The 23,351-nt window shown below is 36.3% G+C and overlaps 1 long non-coding RNA gene across 1 annotated transcript in view; it reads left to right on the top strand.

Moving 5' to 3' along the window:
- The window catches only part of LOC138700467 (uncharacterized), a 265,915-nt gene that overhangs the window by 62,857 nt on the left and 179,707 nt on the right, over positions 1-23,351 (top strand). Inside the window, exon 2 of the long non-coding RNA XR_011332351.1 lies at positions 22,506-22,551. This is a non-coding gene — a long non-coding RNA (uncharacterized lncRNA). The remainder of the gene's footprint in view (positions 1-22,505; positions 22,552-23,351) is intronic.

Consider the following 23,351-nt stretch of genomic DNA (forward strand, 5'->3'; position numbering starts at 1 on the left):
AGACTAAAATAAAAGTTCTTGGAGGATTTTTACGTATTTTAAATTTATTACGTTAATTACGCACTATTTACGCGTATTTTACTGTAATGTAAATAAATTTTTTTGCGCGTAAAGTCCCAACCCAGCGCCAAATACCTGATCTTATCATCAATTTCATCGATCCTAAATAACCTATTAGGCCTAGTTGATATGAAGTTCATAAATAACGGACTAAAATAATCCCGATATTCTTTTTTTTACTCCTCCGTAAATCTTCTTTTTTCTGTTCGTTTCCAGGTTAACGTCCTCTACATCTGTTTTAGATTGCTTTATTTTTATACCTTTATTACTATGATTTTCATAATGGCAGCAATTGGAGCGTCAAGGTTTAGAAATAGGAACTTTTATATTCACAGCGGAGGCAGCATTCACACCAAGCCACATTATATTTCAATCAACATCTGTTCGCATCCATCCCCTCTACCGCGCGAAAACAATTTAACGTGGAATAATAGAATTTATTTTCGTGTAGAACTTGTTTTGCAAATAGCGGCCAGCAGTCAGGGTCTGCCCCAACCGAGGGCATTTCTGCCAGTGTCATCATTATACAGATATCCTTGGCTGCGGGCTACGTGAGAAAAAGTAGCCAGCTAGTTCCAATTACCCGTCTGTGCGGTAGACTTAATGTTTTATGAATTGCCTCTTAACTCTCATCAACAACAGAAAAATTCCATTGAATATATCAGACTCTGACAATGTGATCATTATGCTCCGCGCCAGCTGGTGGCCAGGCCTTTGCGAAACCCGAGTCACCTGCCCGACAAATTGTTGCGTAAGAAGACACATGGCGCATGCCCAGAACTGCGGCTGCAAAGAAAAAGAGTGGTTGGTACATGTTTCAGATGCTACTGGCTTCAAGTCATGGGATCGGTATAACGTAATTTTAAGTCACATCTTAATTGTATAGAAGAGCAATTGAACGATTTCAAGCAATTATTGTATTACGCAACCACTACCAATTTCAGTGTCATTGCTACTAACACCACCACCATCACTGTTTCTCCTTTTTACATCCTTTGTCTTATTCATACTTCTCTGAACTTCTGTTCCACCAATACAACATTTTTTTCCTCTCTTTTACGTTAATATGTCCATGCTGAAGGGTCTTTCGAGAGAAAGAGGAAAGCTACTGTTATTCTATCAATTGTTTGTCATATTCGACGCTTCTCAAGATTTTTCTAGACTTGCCAATACTTTAAAAGTTTTATTGTCAAATCATGTACACTTAATTGTTCATAGTATTCCGCCCAAGGGCAGGTCTTTCACTGCAAACCCAGCATTCTGTAATCTTTCTGCTTTTCTGATTGGTCCCTATCCTGATCAAGATTAATCCAGTCTCTACCATCATATCCCACCTCCCTCAAATCCATTTTAATATTATCTTCCCATCTACGTCTCGGCCTCCCAACTAACACTCTATATGCATTTCTGGATTCGCCCATACGTGCTACATGCCCTGCCCATCTCAAACGTCTGGATTTAATGTTCCTAATTATGTCAGGTGAAGAATACAATGCGTGCAGTTCTGCGTTGTGTAATAATAATAATAATAATAATAATAATAATAATACTGTAATAATGTTATAATAATTGCTTATTGTTAGTAAAATGACATGTACAAGAATACAGTCTTAATTTTTCCCTGAAGGAGTAAAAACTCGTGCTCAGGGAGTTATCTAAACACATACTTAACACAAACAAAGATAATTATTTGACACAAAGTGGGTCAAGAAAAAAAAAATTACAGGAATAAATTAACTTTAAAAATACGATTTCAATTTAAATCACACAAATACATACACATATTAAATCAATATATATTCCTTAAAAATTAAAATTCTTAACGCTATTTTTGAAATTTCTGATACTAAAATTTTTTCCAAATTTGGGTATTTTTCAATTATTTTATTATACAACCTTGGACCAAAGTAGGTACCATGGCTAAATTGTAATACCGGTATGTATTTTTCTGTATGTTCTTTGATCCTGGTTGAGTGGAAGAGAAGGCCAGATGGCCTTAACTCTGCCAAGGAAAATAAAACTATATTATTATTATTATTATTATTATTATTATTATTATTATTATTATTATTTCACAAAGGCATATGACTCGGTTAAGAGAGAAGTTTTATATGATATTCTTATTGAATTTGGTATTCCCAAGAAATTAGTTCGATTAATTGAAATGTGTCTCAGTGAAACGTACAGCAGAGTTCGTATAGGTCAGTTTCTGTTAGGTGCGTTTCCAATTCACTGTGGGCTAAAGCAAGGAGATGCACTATCACCTTTACTTTTTAACTTTGCTCTAGAGTATGCCATTAGGAAAGTCCAGGATAACAGAGAGGGTTTGGAATTGAACGGGTTACATCAGCTGCTTGTCTATGCGGATGACGTGAATATGTTAGGAGAAAATCCACAAACGATTAGGGAATTTTACTGGAAGCAAGTAAAGAGATAGGTTTGGAAGTAAATCCCGAGAAGATAAAGTATATGATTATGTCTCGTGACGAGAATATTGTACGAAATGGAAAAATAAAAATTGGAAATTTATCTTTTGAAGAGGTGGAGAAGTTCAAATATCTTGGAGCAACAGTAAGAAATATAAATGATACTCGGGAGGAAATTAAATACAGAATAAATATGAGAAATGCGTGGTATTATTCGGTTGAGAAGCTTTTATCACCCAGTCTGCTGTCAAAAAATCTGAAAGTTAGAATTTATAAAACAGTTATATTACCTGTTGTTCTTTATGGTTGTGAAACTTGGACTCTCACTTTGAGAGAGGAACATAGGTTAAGGTTGTTTGAGAATAAGGTGCTTAGGAAAATATTTGGGGCTAAGAGGGATGAAGTTACAGGAGAATGGAGAAAGTTGCACAACGCAGAACTGCACGCGTTGTATACTTCACCTGACATAATTAGGAACATTAAATCCAGACGTTTGAGATGGGCAGGACATGTAGCACGTATGGGCGAATCCAGAAATGCATATAGAGTGTTAGTTGGGAGGCTGGAGGGAAAAAGACCTTTGGGGAGGCCGAGACGTAGATGGGAAGATAATATTAAAATGGATTTGAGGGAGGTGGGATATGATGGTAGAGACTGGATTAATCTTGCTCAGGATAGGGACCAATGGCGGGCTTATGTGGGGGCGGCACTGAACCTCCGGGTTCCTTAAAAGCCATTATTATTATTATTATTATTATTATTATTATTATTATTACTACTACTACTACTACTACTACTACTACTACTACTACTACTACTACTACTACTACTACTACTACTACTACTATTTTGTTGATGCTGGTGATATAAGTGCCCAATTTAGTAAAGGTTCGGATATGCTGTACAGCATAAATGATAACCCTTCGGAGAAATAGCAGAACAACTCTAGTCGTCTTGTTGATGATGTCTCTGACCTTGCCGTGAAATCAGACAAAATACCAACTTGCTGAATCCGTGCTGATACCTGAATCCACCTACTTCATAAATCACTATAAAATTGTGACTATATCATACCTGCGCCAGTTGCCACTCGCTTGTTTCCCGTGCATTAGACCTTCCACGCGAGATGGCAGCATCATCCATATCTTTCACTGCGTCAGAAGACGAAAAGAGGTCAAGCTTTTTTTTTTTCCTCCTGTTCCGCCTTCTCTTCATGACAGATAGAAGCCATGAGCGCATCTTCCCGGGGGATATTTTTCCTATCCTTTGTCAGTTGAGAGGAGACGAGTAGAGGGAAGGGAAATATAAAAAAGAGAACGCTGAGATGTACGTCCAAACAATTTAGCATGCCCCAGTATCTCTGATAACGCGCCCCGAGAGATTGATGCATTGGGGGAGGCGCTCACTGTTTATCATCTCTGTTTAAGATAATGCGTGGATATTTCTCACGCTTCATTGGGCACACTTCTCAAATCGCTGTCATTTTCGTCTGCAGTCTGTTAACTCTGTGAATCCGTGAGTCACTCGGCTGTGAAAATTGGTTCAAATGTTATTGAATCTATGCCGATAAAATTTTAAATCTCCAGATAACCTATTGCAAGTTTGTGTGGGTTCTCATGAGAGTTGCGTATGGTCTAGACCAGTGATTTCCAACAATTTGAGTGTCTCGGACCCCTCGTAGCTCGTATTTCATTTTGGCGGACTTTCAAAATGTTTTGTATAATACATTTAGGCTGGTAATCACTTTCTTCTCATTAAACATTTCCATAATGTAGTGACTGAAACATCCTTAATAGATTGACAGCAATATTAAACTTCAGTTTTAGCTTTGAATATAAAACTGGAAATACATAAATAAAAAATTATTTTACGTTATATCATGTCTTTGCTGTGAAAAATGAAACCAGTTTTTAGAGTTCCCATAAATATATAAATAGCATTGTTGATGTTTTTGCTGTCAAAAGTGAAATCAGTTTTATAGACTTACCATAACGTTATATAGTAGGTAGCATTTTTGATGTCTTTCCTGTCAAAAGTGAAATCAGTTATATAGACTTACCATAAGGTTATGTTTGGGATTGTTAATGTTCTTGCTCTGAAAGGTGAAATCAGTCTGATAGACTTACCATGGGATTGTAGGTGGTATTGTTGATGTCTTTACCATGAAAAATGAAGTTATTTTTAGGCTTATCAAAATGTTATATGTGGGATTGTTGTCTTTGCTGTGAAAAATTAAACTAGTTTTTACACTTACCATAAGGTTATAGATGAGATTGTTGATGTCTTTGCTGTGAAAAGTTAAACCAGTTTTTACATTTGCCACAAGATTGTAGGTGTGATTGTTCATGTTTTTCCTGTGAAAAATTAAACCAGTTTTTAGACTTACCATAAGGTTATAGGTGTGATTGTTGATGTTTTTCCTGTGAAAAATTAAACCAGTTTTTACACTTATCATAAGATTATAGGTTTGATTGTTAATGATTTGCAGTGAAAAATTAAACCAGTTTTTAGACTTACCACAAGGTTATAGGTGTGACTGTTGATGTTTTTGCTGTAAAAAATTAAACCAGTTTTTACACTTACCATAAGATTATAGGTGTGATTGTTGATGTTTTTGCTGTGAAAAATTAATCCAAATTTTAGACTTACCGTAAGGTTGTAAGTGACATTGTTGATGTCTTTACCATGAAAAATGAAGTTATTTTTAGACTTACCAAAATGTTATATGTGGGACTGTTGTCTTTGCTGTGAAAAATTAAACCAGTTTTTACACTTACCATAAGATTATAGGTGTGATTGTTAATGATTTGCAGTGAAAAATTAAACCAGTTTTTAGACTTACCACAAGGTTATAGGTGTGACTGTTGATGTTTTTGCTGTAAAAAATTAAACCAGTTTTTACACTTACCATAAGATTATAGGTGTGACTGTTGATGTTTTTGCTGTAAAAAATTAAACCAGTTTTTACACTTACCATAAGATTATAGGTGTGATTGTTGATGTTTTTGCTGTGAAAAATTAAACCAGTTTTTAGACTTACCACAAGGTTATAGGTGTGACTGTTGATGTTTTTGCTGTAAAAAATTAAACCAGTTTTTAGACTTACCATAAGATTATAGGTGTGGTTGTTGATGTTTTTGCTGTGAAAAATTAATCCAATATTTAGACTTACCATAAGGTTATAAGTGATATTGTTGATGTCTTTGCTGTGAAAAATTAAACCAGTTTTTTGACTTACCATAAGGTTACAGGTGTGATCGTTGATGTTTTTGCTGTGAAAAGTTAAACCAGGTTTGACACTTACCATAATGTTATAGGTGGGATTGTTGATGTCTTTCCTGTGAAAAGTGAAATCCGTTATATAGACTTGCCATAAGGTTATATTTGGGACTGTTGATGTCCTTGCTCTGAAAGGTGAAATCAGTTTTATATAGGTGGTATTGTTGATGTCTTTACCATGAAAAATGTAATTATTTTTAGACTTACCAAAATGTTATATGTGGAATAGTTGATGTCTTTGCTGTGAAAAATTAAACCAGTTTTTACAATTACCATAAAGTTATAGATGGGATTGTTGATGTCTTTGCTGTGAAAAGTTAAACCAGTTTTTACAATTAACATAAGGTTATAAGTGTGATTGTTGATGTTTTTGCTGTGAAAAATTAAACCAGTTTTTACACTTACCATAACGTTATAGGTCCCGCGCCGTGGCGTCGCGGTCTAAGGCATCCTGCCTAGGACTCGCGTTACGGAATGCGCGCTGGTTCGAGTTCTCATGGGGGAAGAAATTTTCTCATGAAATTTCGGCCAGTGTATTGGACCGGTGCCCACCCAGCATCGTGATGCACTTGGGGAGCTACGATAGGTAGCGAAAATCCGGTTGCGAATGCCAGCTATAACGGCTGGGGGGATCATCGTGCTAACCACACGATACCTCCATTCTGGTTGGATGATCGTCCACCTCTACTTCGGTATGTGGGCGTGAGGCCAGCAGCCGGCTGGTCGGTCTAGGCCCTTCACGGGCTGTAGCACCACGGATTATTATTCTTATTCTTATTATTATTATTATTATTATTATTATTATTATTATTATTATTATTATTATTATTATTATTATAAGGGTATAGATGGGATTGTTGATGTCTTTACCGTGAAAAATGAAACCACTTTTAGACTAACCATAAAGTTATATTATTTGGGGTTGTTGATGTCTTTATCGTGAAAAATGAAACCACTTTTAGACTTACCATAAGGTAATATGTGGAATTGTTGATGTCTTTGCTGTGAAAAACTAAACCAGTTCTTTTATTTACCGTAAGGTTATCGGTGGGATGATTGATATTGATTTCCGAAGTATGGCTCAATTGTGGAGATCGTACTCGTAAGTCACAAGTCTTCCTTGGAATTCAATTCAATTATTTTGTTCTTCAAAAAGACAAGGGCACAAAATATACTCTCACATAAGTATACTGGGGCAAATGATATTAGTTGTTCTATTACAATTCGAGAAACGTTGAGCCATATGTGTATGTGGTGCATGTAAACAAAATTTCAACAGGGACGTTGTAGGAGACACGATTTGTAAACTCGAATTAGAAGATAATTCTAATACTGTAATTACAATTCCTCCCCTTCTATTACGTAGAACAAACTGTTATTTGTGACCAAGAAGGGATTTTCATACAATTGTCACAATCAGTAAAAGTTTAGAGTTACAAAATTCTTGTATGTCATAAAAGGGCTTAGTATGGACTAAGAAAAGAACAAACAATTATTATACTAGTAGAGTCAAAAAGTAACCGAACAGGTGTATAAAACTTTGTTGTAGATGGCATGTAACCATTTACACAGCAGCCGCCTTCAAAGTACGCCTCCTAGGCAGTGACACACTTCTGCCAGCGTCCATATAATTTCTCGAAACGTGCCTGCAGTCCATCTTTGGCCACTTCCTGCAGAACGCTTGTCGCATGAATTTTCACCTCTTCGGCAGATGCAAACCGCTGTCCCTTAAGTAGGGATTTGACCTTTGGAAATAAGTAGAAATCTGCTGGAGCAAGGTCTGGAGAACATGGTGGTTGTGGAAGGACAGGTATTTTGTGTTGTGTGAAGAATTCGCTCACCAAGAACGACCGGTGTGCTGGGACATTGTCATGATGAAGAACCCAATTCTGCCCTTGCCACAAGTTGGGTCTTTTTCGTCGAACGAAGACCTCGAAGAATTTCAAAATACGTCTCCTTACTGACAGTTCGACCCTCAGTGTTATACTCGAAATGTACGAGACCCTGGATATCGAAGAACACTTCAAGCATTACTTTCCCCTTTGATCGGTCGGCACACCGAGTCTGTACGCCTGGAGAGTAGGCCATAACCCCACACGGACGAGGCAGAGAAGTTGCCTAGAGAGCACGGCGTTGCCACCCGAAGTTCGGGTATTTTCTGACTCTACTAGTATTACCGGTTGTTCTGTATGACTGTGAAGCTTGGTCTTACACTTTGAGAGAGGAACAGAGTTTAAGGGTATTCGAGAATAAGGTGCTTAGGAAAATATTTGGTGCTAACAAGGGATGAAGTTACAGGAGAATGGAGGAACTTACACAACGCAGAATTGCACGCATTGTATTCTTCACCTAACAAAATTAAGAACATTAAATCCAGACGTTTGAGATGGACAGAGCATGTAACACGTATGTGTGAATCCAAAAATGCATATAGAGTGTTAGTTGGAAGATGTGAGGGGAAAAAGACCTTTGGGTAGATCGAGATGGAAGGATGATATTAAACTGGATTTGAGAGAGGTGGGAAATTATGGTAGGGGCTGGTTTAATCTTGCTCAGGATAGGGACCGATGGCGGGCTTATGTGAAGGCGGCAATGAACCTCCAAGTTCTTTAAAAACCAATTGTAAGTAAGGCCTGGTCTGTCTATGTTCAACAATTTGGGTATTGTATTATATACATGCATACCTATATACACACAGTAGTACTATAGACAGAGATGAACTCATGGACTGATGAAACTAATAAACCCAGAAATGTGTATCTGCTGGACATGATATGGCTGATCAACCAGCCATGAGTACGGACGCCTGAATGTGCGACAACCCGCATGACGCAGGTACTGTCGTCATGGCAGCAAATAATTCGTGGCAACCGTAGCAAACAGCTTGCTTGTGATAGAGTGTCTGTCAAAGCCAATCGAATTCCACATGCGTTAAAGCAATTTTACGATCCGCTCTGTCACAACCAATGAAGTCTGACACAGCAAAATAATTGTATTAGGCGTAATCATATCGCATCAGCGTGTCGGCATTTGTTTTGCTGCATTTCAAATATTTCCTTTGTCACTGCCAACTTGTCCCGTAATCTGCCAGACTCACCGCCTGATGTCAGGGAAGTATTCACACCCTGTGCAGTTGATTTGTATTCGTGCAGAGTTCTGCATATTAATTCTGATTGCTACGACATGATCTACGAGTGCATGGCAATACGCGTTAAATTAAATATTATGGAGCATATATAGTTATTAAAATGATACATATTTTCCATATATTGTGTTGGTTTTAAAAGCTAACTTTTGATGGGAATATAATAATTAGGGCTAGGATTTTAATGACCTATAAATCATGAAAAAATGTCCTAAAAACAATGCATTTATGACCTAAAAATCTTTCAAAAATGTCCTTAAAATGCCCTAAAAATTGTTTGTACATAATTGGCTAAGTAGGAAAAGAGGTTCTGTACTACTTAATATTTAGACTAGTAATTAAATTAAATTCTAGTACCAACATTTAAGTTCATTTAATTTTACATAATTTTTTCTAAGTGGTACACTTTTTCCCTGATGTACGAGTAATTCCATGTAGTCCACTACAAGGCCACTCTTATCCGGAATTAGCAGGTATAAAGGAGTCTATATTGAAGGAGTGGTTGGAATGTACTACGTTAAAATGGAAATATTTGTGTAGAAAAACGATTGAAATATTATACAAAATAATGGGTATTAGCCACCGGCATAGCTTGGACGGTTAAGGCACTTGTCTGCCAATCCGGAGTTGCGCTTGGTCGCGGATTCGATTCCCGCTTGGGCTGATTATCTGGTTGGGTTTTTTCCGAGGTTTTTCCGAACTGTAAGACAAATGTCAGGTAATCTATGGCGAATCCTCGGCCTCATCTCGCCAAATATCATATCACTATCACCTATTCCATCGACGCTAAATAACCTCGTAGTTGATACAGCGTCGTTAAATAATAAAGTAAAAAAATTATGGGTATTAATGGACAAAATATGTAGACAAAATATGAAAGGAAATTAACATTATTTTATATTAATAATGAGGATTTATGGCCAAAATTAAATGAAAATGCCTAAAAAATGTCCGAGTAAAACAAAAGACGCTCTTATGAGTTGTAAGAGGCAAAAAATGCAAAACAATACCCTAACAAATACGTCTTAAAACACTTAGTTTATCACGTAGTACATAAATACTAAAGCAGCAATATTTCTGGCTTACTGGAAAAAAGATGCAATTTCATCATAATCTTAGCCCTAATAATAATCATACTGTACGTATTTCCCTATTTCCGTTCTCGCTTTGCTTCTAGTGAAACATTTGTTTTCAATGCTGCACCATAAACTAGGGCTACTTTGTCCTTTAGGTGGTTACTTTGTGTACCACGAGATAATAAAAATTCTGCGTTGTGCGTCATTTAGCTTTTACCAATAGCTGTTTATTTATCCAATTATCTATAGTAATCTCAGACCTCGTATGACATTTATTAGGACTATTTCGTGAATAAAATAAAAATGTAAATAATGTATCTCTAAAATTTGCTCACAAAATCTTAACACAAATTGTGTATTTATGAATACTTAAACTATTCAGGCATTGTGAAGTTGAAATAGATGAATATCGATTACTGCAATAAATAAATTCGATGTTATTCAGTAATCCAATTGAGAAAAGCTAAATATAGATTTAACAATTTTTATTACATGTACAGCACTTTTCTCTTGTTATTGTAACAGAAATACATTTTCGTAATTTAATTTAGGGTCGTATTCATAAACAAGACTTTGGCTGAAGACTTCTCAAAGTCGACTTTCATAGTAAAGTTTAACTTTGTTAAAAGTCCTATTCATAGACAATACTTCTGAGAATTTGACTTTCACTTTGGTAAGTCGAGATCTTTTATGAATGTTGGCAATCACAATCATGGCCTTCTAAACTAATTAAATTAATGAATAGCTGAAGTAGAGTAGGCATTGCCACAATAAAACCCATCTTTTGAGTCTCAAATCAGTGAAACAATTGAACATCGGCAGACGTTAAGCGATTGTTGCAGCATTATATAATATTATTTCAATGTAAATAACTGTGAAGACGTGAAAGATAAGAAGATGCCACCAATGACAGATTATGAAAGAGACATGCTACTAGAACTGGTGAAGACGAATAAAGAATACAATTAAATATACAAAATCAATAGTAAACCATTAATCCTTATATCCATAGAGCAATACCGAAGTGAAATGAGAGTATTATTAATGGAACAGGTAATCCTTTTTGATTATTCTGTTATTCATCAGTGCATGTTGAAACATGTGAATATCATTTAATACGGTCTATTTTTCAAATCTGTATCTTGATTTGTATTCATTATCTCTATAAAATTTAATAGAGTTTTGCACATGTCTAATAATACGCCGAGAAACATGAGCTTCAATAATTTCCTGAGTGTTATCAATCTTCTCGGCAAATATAACAATTTCCCAAATATCACCCATTTTTCTTATGTCCACGAACGAAAGTCAAGGTCAAAGTCTAGATTTTCGGCGACTTCGAAGTAAAGTCACGATCGAAGTTTACTTTCGTCAAAGTATCGACTGGGAATAGGAAAATGGCGACTTTGTACTTTCCAAAGTCAACTTTGGTCCAAAGTATCGTCCGTGAATACGACCCTTAAACATTTTATAATATAATTACAAATGACCTGATTAATACATTAATGAAATGAACTATTGTTATGAAGGAATGTCATTTTTTCATTAAATACAACGGACATGGAATTAGATTTTATTTTAGTAGGTTATTTTACGACGCTTTATCAACAGCTTTGGTTATTTAGCGTCTGAATGAGATGAAGGTGATAATGCCAGTGAAATGAGTCCGGAGTCCAACACCGTAAGTTACCCAGCATTTGCTCATATTGGATTGAGGGAAAACCCCGGAAAAAACCTCAACCAGGTAACTTGTCCCGACCAGGAATCGAACCCGGGCCACCTAGTTTCGCAGCTAGACGTGCTAACCGTTACTCCACAGGCGTGGACATGGAATTAGAAGATGAAGATGAAGATGTAGATGTGGAAGTAGGATTTTGCACTTTATTTAGTACAGTGGATTCATGCTCATCGATTTACGGAGAAACAGTTGGCGATACTGACAAAACAAAAGAACGGCCATGCGATAAATTGAATGTGATAAATCTAGCTGCAAAAATTATCGCGATGTATGACTGTGATTGGTTGGAATTCAAAATTTCATTACACTTGATTGGTCGAAAATAGGATGTCATATAAATAGTCAAAATAATGTTTTTTACACAAAGTTATTCCTTCAAATATATCCCTACAGTTACTTTTTTTTAATGCAACGCAATCAACATTTGTTTGAAAATGAACATAATGCATAATTAACGATAAATCGAAGTTCAACTGTTTATATTTCATTTCTAATACAACTTCACATATATTGTAAATTTTATCCGAACGAATCACCCTATATAGCTATTAATATTTTTGTGTTGAGATTTCAAAATTTAAGGAACAGGATTTGATGCTTATGAGGTGCCGTAGGAGAAGATAGCAACATTCGTGTTAAATGTTGTTTACATTAATGAGTTGTTTCCGCGCATATGTCAGGACTTGGATTCGCTTGTTTTCCTCGCAGTTCCTCGACCTCGCCTCGCGATCCCTCGGGATCTTCATTGTCGCCACCGCACGTGTCGTCAGACTCACGTGGGGCGATCACGTGACCATATGTCGGTGACGTCTGTCTGTGCAGAAAAAATCGTATTCCCTTGCACATGTGCAAGCAGCAGACACGTGGGCCGGGCCCGCTTACGCAATGCGACAGGCGTTTGTTACAGTTTTTACTACGTGTAAATAAACCACTCCCGTCTCCGCCGTGGTGGAGTCTGTGTTCTTAGGAATCCCTCTCTGAGCCCGGACGTGACTGAGAAACTTCTTATAAAAGAGTCCAGATTTTATTCACCGGTACTGAAATGCGTGGTATAGAAACACGCTGTAGAAAATACGATTTTAAAACCATTTTATTCGCTGACGACTAGGTATTCTAGGTACTAGGTAATCCGTAGCGTGACATCCCATGCAAGATCAGAATCATGCCTATAATATGTGGGATATTGTAGCAGTTCAGTTTTTCCCAGTTCCTGGTTTTTTTCCATGATAAGTGTGGTATAGTATCCCGGATTGTCCTGTTGCAAAATTGTTCCATTTCCATTAACGAATGCCGGGTACCACAAAATGGAAATTACTTACTTACTTACTTACTTACTTACTTACTTACTTACTTACTTTTAAGGAAGCCGGAGGTTCATTGCCGCCCTCACATAAGCCCGCCATTGGTCCCTATCCTGAGCAAGATTAATCCAGTCTATATCATCATATCCCACCTCCCTCAAATCCATTTTAATATTATCTTCCCATCTACGTCTCTGCCTCCCCAAAGGTCTTTTTCCCTCCGGCCTCCCAACTAACACACTATATGCATTTCTGGATTCGCCAAAACGTGCTACATGCCCTGTCCATCTCAAACGTCTGGATTTAATGTTCCCAATTATGTCAGGTGAAGAGTACAATGCGTGCAGTTCTGTGTTGTGTAACTTTCTCCATTCTCCTGTAACTTCATCCTTCTTAGCCACAAATATTTTCCTAAGCATCTTATTCTCAAACACTCTTAACTTATGTTCCTCTCTCAAAGTGAGAGTCTAAGTTTCACAACCATAAAGAACAATCGGTAATATAACTGTTTTATAAATTCTAACTTTCACATTTTTTGACAACAGATTGGATGATAAAAGCTTCTCAACCGAATAATAACAGGCATTTCCCACATTTATTCTGTGTTTAATTTCCTCTCGAGTATCATTTATATTTGTTACTGTTGCTCCCAGCTATTTGAATTTTTCCACCTCTTCAAAGGATAAATTTCCAATTTTTATATTTCCATTTCGTACAATATTCTGGTCATGAGACATAATCATATACTTTGTCTTTTCGGGATTTACTTCCAAACCTATTTCTTTACTTGCTTCAAGTAAAATTCCCGTGTTTTCCCTAATCGTTTGTGGATTTTCTCCAAACATATTCACGTCATCAGCATAGACAAGCAGGTGATGTAACCCGTTCAATTCCAAACCCTCTTTGTTATCCTGGACTTTCCTAATGGCATACTCTAGTGCAAAGTTAAAAAGTAAAGGTGATAGTGCATCTCCTTGCTTTAGCCCGCAGTCAATTGGAAACGCATCTGACAGAAACTGATCTATACGGAGTCTGGTTTACGTTTCACTGAGACATATTTTAATTAATCGAACTAGTTAAATGGAAATATAAAATTGGAAATTTATCCTTCGAAAAGTGGAAAAATTCAAATACCTTGGAGCAACAGTAACAAATATGAACGACACTCGAGAGGAAATTAAACGTAGAATTAGTAAGGGAAATGCCTGTTATTATTCGGTTGAGAAGCTTTTGTTATCTAGTCTGCTCTTAAAAAACCTGAAAGCCGCTTTGTCCGCCGCTATACTAGTAATGGTAATCGAACCCGGCGCTTTCAATTAAAAGCCGTCTTGTAGCTGATCTGCACGGTGATTGATGAGGACTCGTTTTAAATGTTGACGGTGCCCTCGGCATGATGAGGCATTGAACACCGTGGCATGGTCCCACGCCGTTGGGGGAGCGCTGATGCGTGAAGGTGTCCCCCAGTGCTTACTCATCCTCCCAGTTACGCACGTACGCACCCATTCAGGAGCGGACAATGCAGCCAGGAGTCCGTCCAGATAGTCCAGACATTTCTACTCCTACAGTTGCTGCTTCTTTACACAATTTCGACTGCTTCCTGCCTTGAAAAGTGTAGCATTTTGTTACTGATAACTAGAACTTCATGGAAACCAGACCTGTGGAGTGGAAATCGGTAAAAATTAACCGACTTTGACCTTAATATAATATACTTTAAGGGAATATGTTTGTAAGATATCCTGCAGTATAATGTCTATAGGCACACACGTCTTACTGAAGCCCAGTGACGCATTAAGTCACATGGTATGAGCAGTGGCGGCTGGTGGCAATTTTTTGAATGGTTATGCACTATCATAATGGAGAATGGAGAAAGATACACAACACAGAACTGCACCCATTGTATTCTTCACCTGACATAATTAGGAACATTAAATCCAGATGTTTGAGATGGGCAGGGCATGTAGCACGTATGGGCGAATCCAGAAATGCATCTATAGAGTGTTAGTTGGGAGGCCGGACGGAAAGAGACCTTTGGGGAGGCCGAGATGTAGATGGGATGATAATATTAAAATGGATTTGAGGGAGGTGGGATATGATGATAGAGACGGGATTAATCTTGCTGAGGATAGGGACCAATGACGGGCTTATGTGAGGGCGGCAATGAACTTGCTGGTTCCTTAAAAGCCATTTGTAATTAAGTTTATTATTTTTGTTATTATTATTATTATTATTATTATTATTATTATTATTTCGCCGTGAATGTTACTAGTACAATGTCGTATATGAGATTACGAAATGTTAAAAAATTTTCACATTTGTAATAAAGTACGGTATTTTATTAATTTTTCATGAAAAATGTGAAAAATGTCTGACTCTGCAGATAACATTTGTCATTGCCTCAGTGTGTATTTCACTTCTGGTAGTATGAAAGAGAAGGGCTAATAACCTTAACTCTACCAGAATATATAAATAAATAAATAAATAAATAGCACAGTAAAAATACTGAGTCATGTTCTTTCTGCCTACATAATTGTGTTCTTAAAAACAAACATTTCTTCTGGAAATTTTTTTAACACTTTCCACAAAACTCATAATAATCATTCATTCATTCATTTATTATCTTCCATGGATCTTACATGAGCAATGAAGCTTTAAGATGTAGAACAAGTCAAAATTTTACAATATTACAATTACATTTTTACAAATTTTTACAATATTTTACAATTTTTACAGTTTTACAATGTAGTAATTTTCTACAATGATGAGGTGAGGTCCGAGGATTCGCCAAAAGATTACCCGGCATTTGCCTTTTGGTTGGTGAAAACTTCGGAAAAACCCAATCAGGTAATCAAATCAAAGGGGGAAATGAAGTAATGCCGAGGACTCACCATAGACCATCCGGCTTCAGTCCCACGGCTGGGAGAAACGTCGGAAGAAACTATTCATTGAGACCAAAGGGGGATCCAACCCAAGCCCGAACGCAGCTCCGGATCAGCAGCCCAGCGAGTCTGCCGACTGAGCTACATAGCCAATCAGATTATTAAATTTACAAACGCAAACGATCATTCATCAGTTGACCTGTATGTAGCCTATAATACAAAACAAGTAAGTTAATTAAATTTAAGGCATAAACAATTCAGCCAGTTGTGATATACAGAACTTGATAATACACATCATGAAAACTACTTCAAATTACAAACCCAAACAATTTATCAATAGAGCTATGCAGATTACTATTCAATTTAAAGCATATAGGCCTACAATTCATCGGTCAAAACTATACAAACATATACAATACAAAGTAAGCATATTAATTCAATTTACAAGCATACTTTCATTAATCTATACAAATTTATGCAATTAATATCAAGTAGATTAATTCAATGTATAATCATAAACAATTCATCAGTTCAGCTATACAGACTACCATTCAATTTACAGCATATACAGTTCATCCACCAAACTATACAAACATATACAATCAAATTACTTCAATTTACAAACTTATTTTCGTTAAGCTATACAAAACAGCACAATTCATATGAAGTAGATTAATTCAATTTATAAGCTTAAACAACTCATCAGTTGACCTATACAGTATACTATTCAATTTACAGCACATACAATTCATCAGTTATGCTAACAACAGATTGAGTCAATATAAAGACATATTTTAGTTGGGCTATATAAAATTGTACATAACTAGAATAATTCAATTCACAAGCATAAACAATTCATCAGTTGTGTAGAATATGTGACATATGCTTCCACTAATGACCAATAGATTTATTCTAAACATCGTTATCAGTGGATTCATCATCATCTTAAAAACACTCATCTAAGAGCTAGAAATATTGCACTTTTGCAAAATAGGCTATGTAGACTGGAAAACACGAATAGAATGTCTAGTGGATCGGTTGTGTTTTGTTTTATTTATCAGAGCCCACCATAAACTTTTCTCCCAGGAGTCTGTTACAAGATGGCGGCGCAGAGAGGCGTTTAATTATAAAGAATACATAACACAAGCCGTCCGGGACTAAATCACAGTTTTACGGTCCCAGACGAGGTTTACTGCCCCGTTCAGCTTATCACACAGAAGGCTTTTTATTATTTACAGTGTGGCAGCACTGAGACATCCAAGGGAGCGCCGATTTCGCGAAATGAGGGTCCTAAAAAGAAAAGAGCGAGAGAAAATACGATGAAGAAATATCCGAGATTTTATTATGTTTGAAATGACAATTGAAGAGTCCAGAATTGTAAGTGACCTATGTTACGCAGAAGGTCTTTAGGTCACTTATGCTCGCAAGTATAAATACTTTTCTGAAATATGATTCCTTAATGTTGAAGGCCGCTGATCGCTGTGTAAGCGATGGCTAACACACGTAGCGTTGCGTCACACCTAGAACATTGATGTTTGCCCGTTGTCATTACCACTAGCAAATTTATCTGTAGTAATGTCACGAGAGGTCTGAGATTTATCTGCGAAATCTCAGACCTCGAGTGACATTTATTAGGACTATGTCGCGAATAAAATGAAAATGTAAATAAAATATCCTTAAAATTCGATTACAAAATGTTAATAATTGTATATTTTCGAATACTTAACCTATTCAGACATTGTGAAGTTGAAACAGATGAATTTCGATTACTGCAATAAAGAAATTCGATGTTCTTATTCAGTAATGCCAATTGCGAAAAGCGAAATACAGGTTTAACAATGTTAATTACATGTACTGCACTTTTCTCTTATTATTATAACATAAATACATTTTCGTTATCTACTGAAATCATAATTTAATTTTAAATTTTACAATATAATTACAGTAACCTGATTAATACATTAATTGAATGAAGAATTGTTGAAAACGCAGTTATCGAATCTGAATGAAGGAGTGTAATTTTCTTCAGATAGCCTACAATGGACATGGAATTAGAAGATGAAGATGTAGATGTGGAAGTAGAATTTCGCACTTTATTTAGTACTTCATCGTTACATTGCACACTACACTGAGAACTAAGAACTATATAATATGTGTGGAGACAGCTATATCTCACTGTAGTGTGTAACAGGACTATGTAAAGTGAATGGAAAAAATGAAAGAGAAAAAAAGGATGTAGAGATGATTGAGGAAAATTTGAAGATGAAGAATGGAGAGCAGAGAAAGAAGTCGAAGGAGATCAATGTGGAAAAGGAAGAGGAAGAAGGATGATATTGCAGAGGGAAGATTAGGAGGGGAAAATGAGGGAGATGGAAAGTAAGGAACAGGGAAGAGGACAGAAAAAGGAATGGGAGGAGAGCTTGGTAAAAGGAAAGAGGGGGAAGAAGAATGTAAGTTAAGTTTAAGGACTGTATTAAAATATTTAATAGTGAAACGAGGAGAATACATGGACGAGAGGAGGAGCTTGGGAAGTGGATAAAAAGTGTTTGAGAAAAATGAGGACCGGAGTGTAAAATTGAAGGAAAAAGAAATGTAAGAAGTGATAAGAGTAAGGGTGATGATATCAAGAAAAAGAGCTGGAGATGAATTGTAAAAAAGATTTAGAGAAACTAGAATACAGGAGGAAAACGAAAGGGGAATAAGGAAATATTGACGAAGAGGAAAATATCTTGCCGCCGCCCTTGATGTGAACTGAAGCCCTTCAACTCGTAGCCCGTTACACTTGAGAGCACGCTGAGATTGTATGGAGAGCAGGATGAAGAGAAAGTATGGGTATTTCCAAAATTTATTAAAAAAAAAAAAGATTAGAATGTGGTCATTTGTCGAGGTCTGAGGCCCCTGCTGACACGACTTACGTGAGCGACGAAACTTCCACTTGAGCGACTGTCCGAAACCACAGAGCAGGCGAAGAGCAGACGCACGCATCACGACCTGACCGGCCCAGGTCAAGCGTGCAGTCAGCCACCAAATGCCTCCCTGACAGTTTCAGAATATAGACAGCGATTCACATTATTATTAACAGATGTTGGAATCTACGTATAGAAAACTGCATGTACAGTCTAATACAGCCGTGGCGAAAATGCCATCGTGCGCCGAGCCACTGTGTAAGCTGCAACGTGCATAGCACCTATGGAGGGAGGCGGACACCCGAAGGGGAAGTGAAGCAACTGTCTGACATTAACAGTTTTTCATTTTCCTTACGTCAAGCGCTTAAATAAAAATATATACAGTACAAGGCTACAAACTAATGTTTAGTACGTGTAACGAAGAAAGAAATGCACAAGAAAACATAGGACACATTATCACAACCTAAAATTAACTGTCTTCAGAATGTCTCTGCGTCAGAGTTTCAAAATCAGGAATTATGTCACTTACTGCCAGTCGTAGTTGATCACGAAGATATTTGTCTGTCAGTCGTGATCTAAATTTGGTTTTTACTAGTTTCATTGTTGAAAATAATTTTTCACAAACGTAGGTTGTAGCGAACATGGCTTCAACAGAGCAAGCGAAAGAACGAAGCTTCAAATTTTTGTTTTTTTGACAAAGATTTGAAAAGTTCAACATTTGTCAAGTCTAGCTTTCATTTAACATAACATTGTAAATCTGTGAGTTTAAATTGAAGATCTAACCGCAGTATTCGTACATCTGCTGGAAAAGGATCGACGTACAGAGATAATAATAATAATAATAATAATAATAATAATAATAATAATAATAGTAATAACAACAACACTTAACCTTTTAATGTTTCATCAGTAACATGTAGTAGCTTATAATGCCGTTTTATTTTATACAACCGTTTTCCTAGTAATATTTGTGAACAAATCATACATTTAATATTCTCATCATATTGTCAGCAAAAAAATGCGTCCTCCCATCCTACTTGAAACTTTCGTTTTTATAGAGGTACATGGTTTCGAGAGAGACATTGCGACGATACGCCACTCCCAGGTCAGAGACAAACACAAATGAAACGGAGTTTGACTCCAGTGAGTGAGAGGGTGGGGGTTGTAGGTAGGAAGCAAGGGATATGCACTGCGAGCCACAATGTGCTCGTGAGTCGCATTTTCGCCACGGCTGCTCTAATACCTGAATCTCAATGCATTACCGTAATCAGTGGCGTGCGCGGAATTTTGTCGCTATTTTAAATGTTGTGTATTATTATTATTATTATTATTATTATTATTATTATTACTTACCTACTTACTTATGGCTTTTAAGGAACCCGGAGGTTCATTGCCTCCCTCACATAAGCCCGCCAGCGGTCCCTATCCTGAGCAAGATTAATCCTGTCTCTATCATCATATCCCACCTCCCTCAAATCCATTTTAATATTATCCTCCCATCTAAGTCTCGGCCTCCCTAAATGTCTTATTCCCTCCGGCCTCCCAACTAACAATCTATATGCATTTCTGGATTCGCCTATACGTACTACATGTCCTGCCCATTTCAAACGTCTAGAATTAATGTTCCTAATTATGTCAGGTGAAGAATACAATGCGTGTAGTTCTGCGTTGTGTAACTTTCTCCGTTCTCCTGTAACTTCATCCTTCTTAGCCTCAAATATTTTCCTAAGAACCTTATTCTCAAAAACCCTCTATCTCTGTTCCTCTCTCAAAGTGAGAGTCCAAGTTTCACAACCATACAGAATAACCAGTATTATAATTGTTTTATAAATTCTGTCAAATTTATTGACAGCAGACTAGATGACAAAAGCTTCTCAACCGAATAATAGCAGGCATTTCCCATATTTGTTCTGCGTTTAATTTTCTCCCGACTGTCTTTTATATTTGTTACTGTTGCTCCAAGATATTTGAATTTTTCCACCTCTTCGAAAGATAAGTCTCAAATTTTTATAGGTCCATTTCGTACAATATTCTGGTCACGAGACATAATCATATACTTAGTCTTTTCCCGATTTACTTCCAAACCTATCGCTTTACTTGCTTCAAGCAGAATTTCCGTCTCCTCTGTGTATTACTATTATTATTACCAGCTGAGTTTTCACAGAAGCATGTGAATCTGGTTCCTGAAAGAACGTTCGAGACAACATCGTCGCGGCTGGAAAGAAATATTTCCCAGTGTGAAATTTTCACTAATCTCGCTAAAATCACTACGTTGTGATAAAAAAATTGTAGAATTTGGACGAAATTACGCAATAATAGACCAACCGACAATTTGAAAGAGAGAGAGAGAGAGAGAGAGAGATAATTGCACAAATCTGTTGATGGCAGGCTAATTTAACTCGGAAAAATCAAGAATGCGATATCTGAATTTTGCTGCTATTTATAATAAAAAATTCGTTTAGTGCGTAAAATGTATGTATTTATTTATTTTGCTTTTAAATATTAATTCAACTGCTGGTCTCTTATTAAAAATCGGTTTTGGTATTATTTGTGTTATATTTTGTAGTAGTATGAATGTTATAATACTTCTTGCATAAAATGTTTTATTGAAAAAAAAAAAACAGATTTATTTCAATGGCCAATATCTCGAAACAGGTTTTTGGCGGATGGATTCTTATTGTATAACTCTGTCCAATTGAGCTTTGCGATCGCTTAGATGTATCAAAGAACCCAGAACGATAATGTGAAGCTTGTATTAAAAATATGAACTGTCAAATGCACGAAACGTTAAACGAACATTTCAGAATGAAATCAGAATTCTACACAAACGGGTGAATACTGCTCTTAAAATGTGTTTAAAGTCGACAATGCACAATATTTATCATCTGCACTGCACAACAGATCTTTCTGACAATGAAAAATTATAATATCAGAAAACGCAGGATCTAAATTTCTAAAATTTTTACAAGAAAATGGATTCACAAGTGGACAAAAATTACAATGTATCATAACAAGACTTAGAACTTAAATAGCCTATAAAAGTATAAAAATTGCAATTACATAATTTAGTAACCATAATATTGTTAAGGATAATCTGATGTCTTTAATTTTTTACTATATGTAATAAGCACTTATTTCTAAAAAGTGGACTACTTTCAGACTTGGAGTTGTTAATTGTAATACAATTATTTTTTTTGTGCGCCCTATATAAATATATTAAAATCTTCATCATGTATTGTGACCTTTTTTTTTATTTGCAAAGATATAGACAATATTGTAGTCTAATTTTTGCATAAATGAATGTGAAATCAGTGCGCAAAATTTAAGCATTTTGTTTCCAATGGTTGTTACGAAATAATGTGTGTAAAAATAAAAAAAAATTGGGAAATTTAATTCTAATTTTAAGTAAAAATTGAATGTCTTAACTGACTTGTATTGTGTTAGAACATGTCCATTTAAATCGCACAAATAAATAAATAAACTATATATCACTGGATTCAGAAAACTCTGCGTAATTTTCAATTAAAAAAAAAACAAAAAAGTTTCTTAAATAACATTCATATACATACCCTTACCCGTGTCTGTGAATAACGTGAGTTTTAACTTATACTATAAGAAACTTAGGGTAAGTTCTTGCGAGAAAAAATAAAGTAAATGACGTCCATCAAAACGTGTTGTAACTAATGTTTTTGTTTCAGACATCCTCTGATCGTACTCAGCGGTTGGACGGGGGATTTAACGAAGGTGAGTACCCCAGAAAATTACTTGATATATTTTAAATTGAAGAAAGTTCCATCATCATATATTATATGCTCAGTATAAGTAAAACATCGTAGCAGTTGAATTTTAATATACTAGTAGAGTCAGACATCTGACATCTGTCACTCTTATCATTAAGAACTGTTCTAATAGCTTTTGTACGCTGATTATAAAATTGTTAGTTGATAAAAGTATTTACCCCTCCTTTTCAATCTATCTTTTAGTTGTTCTTTGAGAATTTTCTCTGTAGTAACGTTAAGTTTTCCTTTGACATGCCTCATAAAAGTTTTTCGCTGGAAATTTCGGTCAAGGCAGAAAATCGATCGCTTTAACTAAAAAAAAAAAGCTACAAATTCGTCTACTAATGAGAAAAAGTATTATCGTCAATATTACTATTTAATTGGCGGCGGGGTAGCTCGGTAGAGCAGCTGGCTACAGACTGGAAGATCCGGGGCTCGATCCCAGGTGGTGACAGGATTTTTTTTCTCGTTGCCAAACTTTCAGAACAGCCCCGAGGTTCACTCAGCCTCCTATAAAATTGAGTACCAGGTCTTTCCCGGGGGTAAAAGGCGGTCACAGCGTGGTACCGACCACACCACCTCATTCTAGTGCAGGTCATGGAAAGCATGAGGCTGTACCTCCATGCCCCCAAGTGCCTTCATGGCATGTTACGGGGATACCTTTACCTTTTTTTTTTACCTTTTTAGTAGAGTCAGAAAGTACCGGAACTTCGGGTGGCAACGCCATGCTCTATAGGTAACTTCTCTGCCTTGTCCGTGTTGTAT

The sequence above is a fragment of the Periplaneta americana genome, chromosome 5 (genome assembly GCF_040183065.1).
Source record: "Periplaneta americana isolate PAMFEO1 chromosome 5, P.americana_PAMFEO1_priV1, whole genome shotgun sequence".
Classification (NCBI taxonomy): Eukaryota; Metazoa; Arthropoda; class Insecta; order Blattodea; family Blattidae; genus Periplaneta; species Periplaneta americana.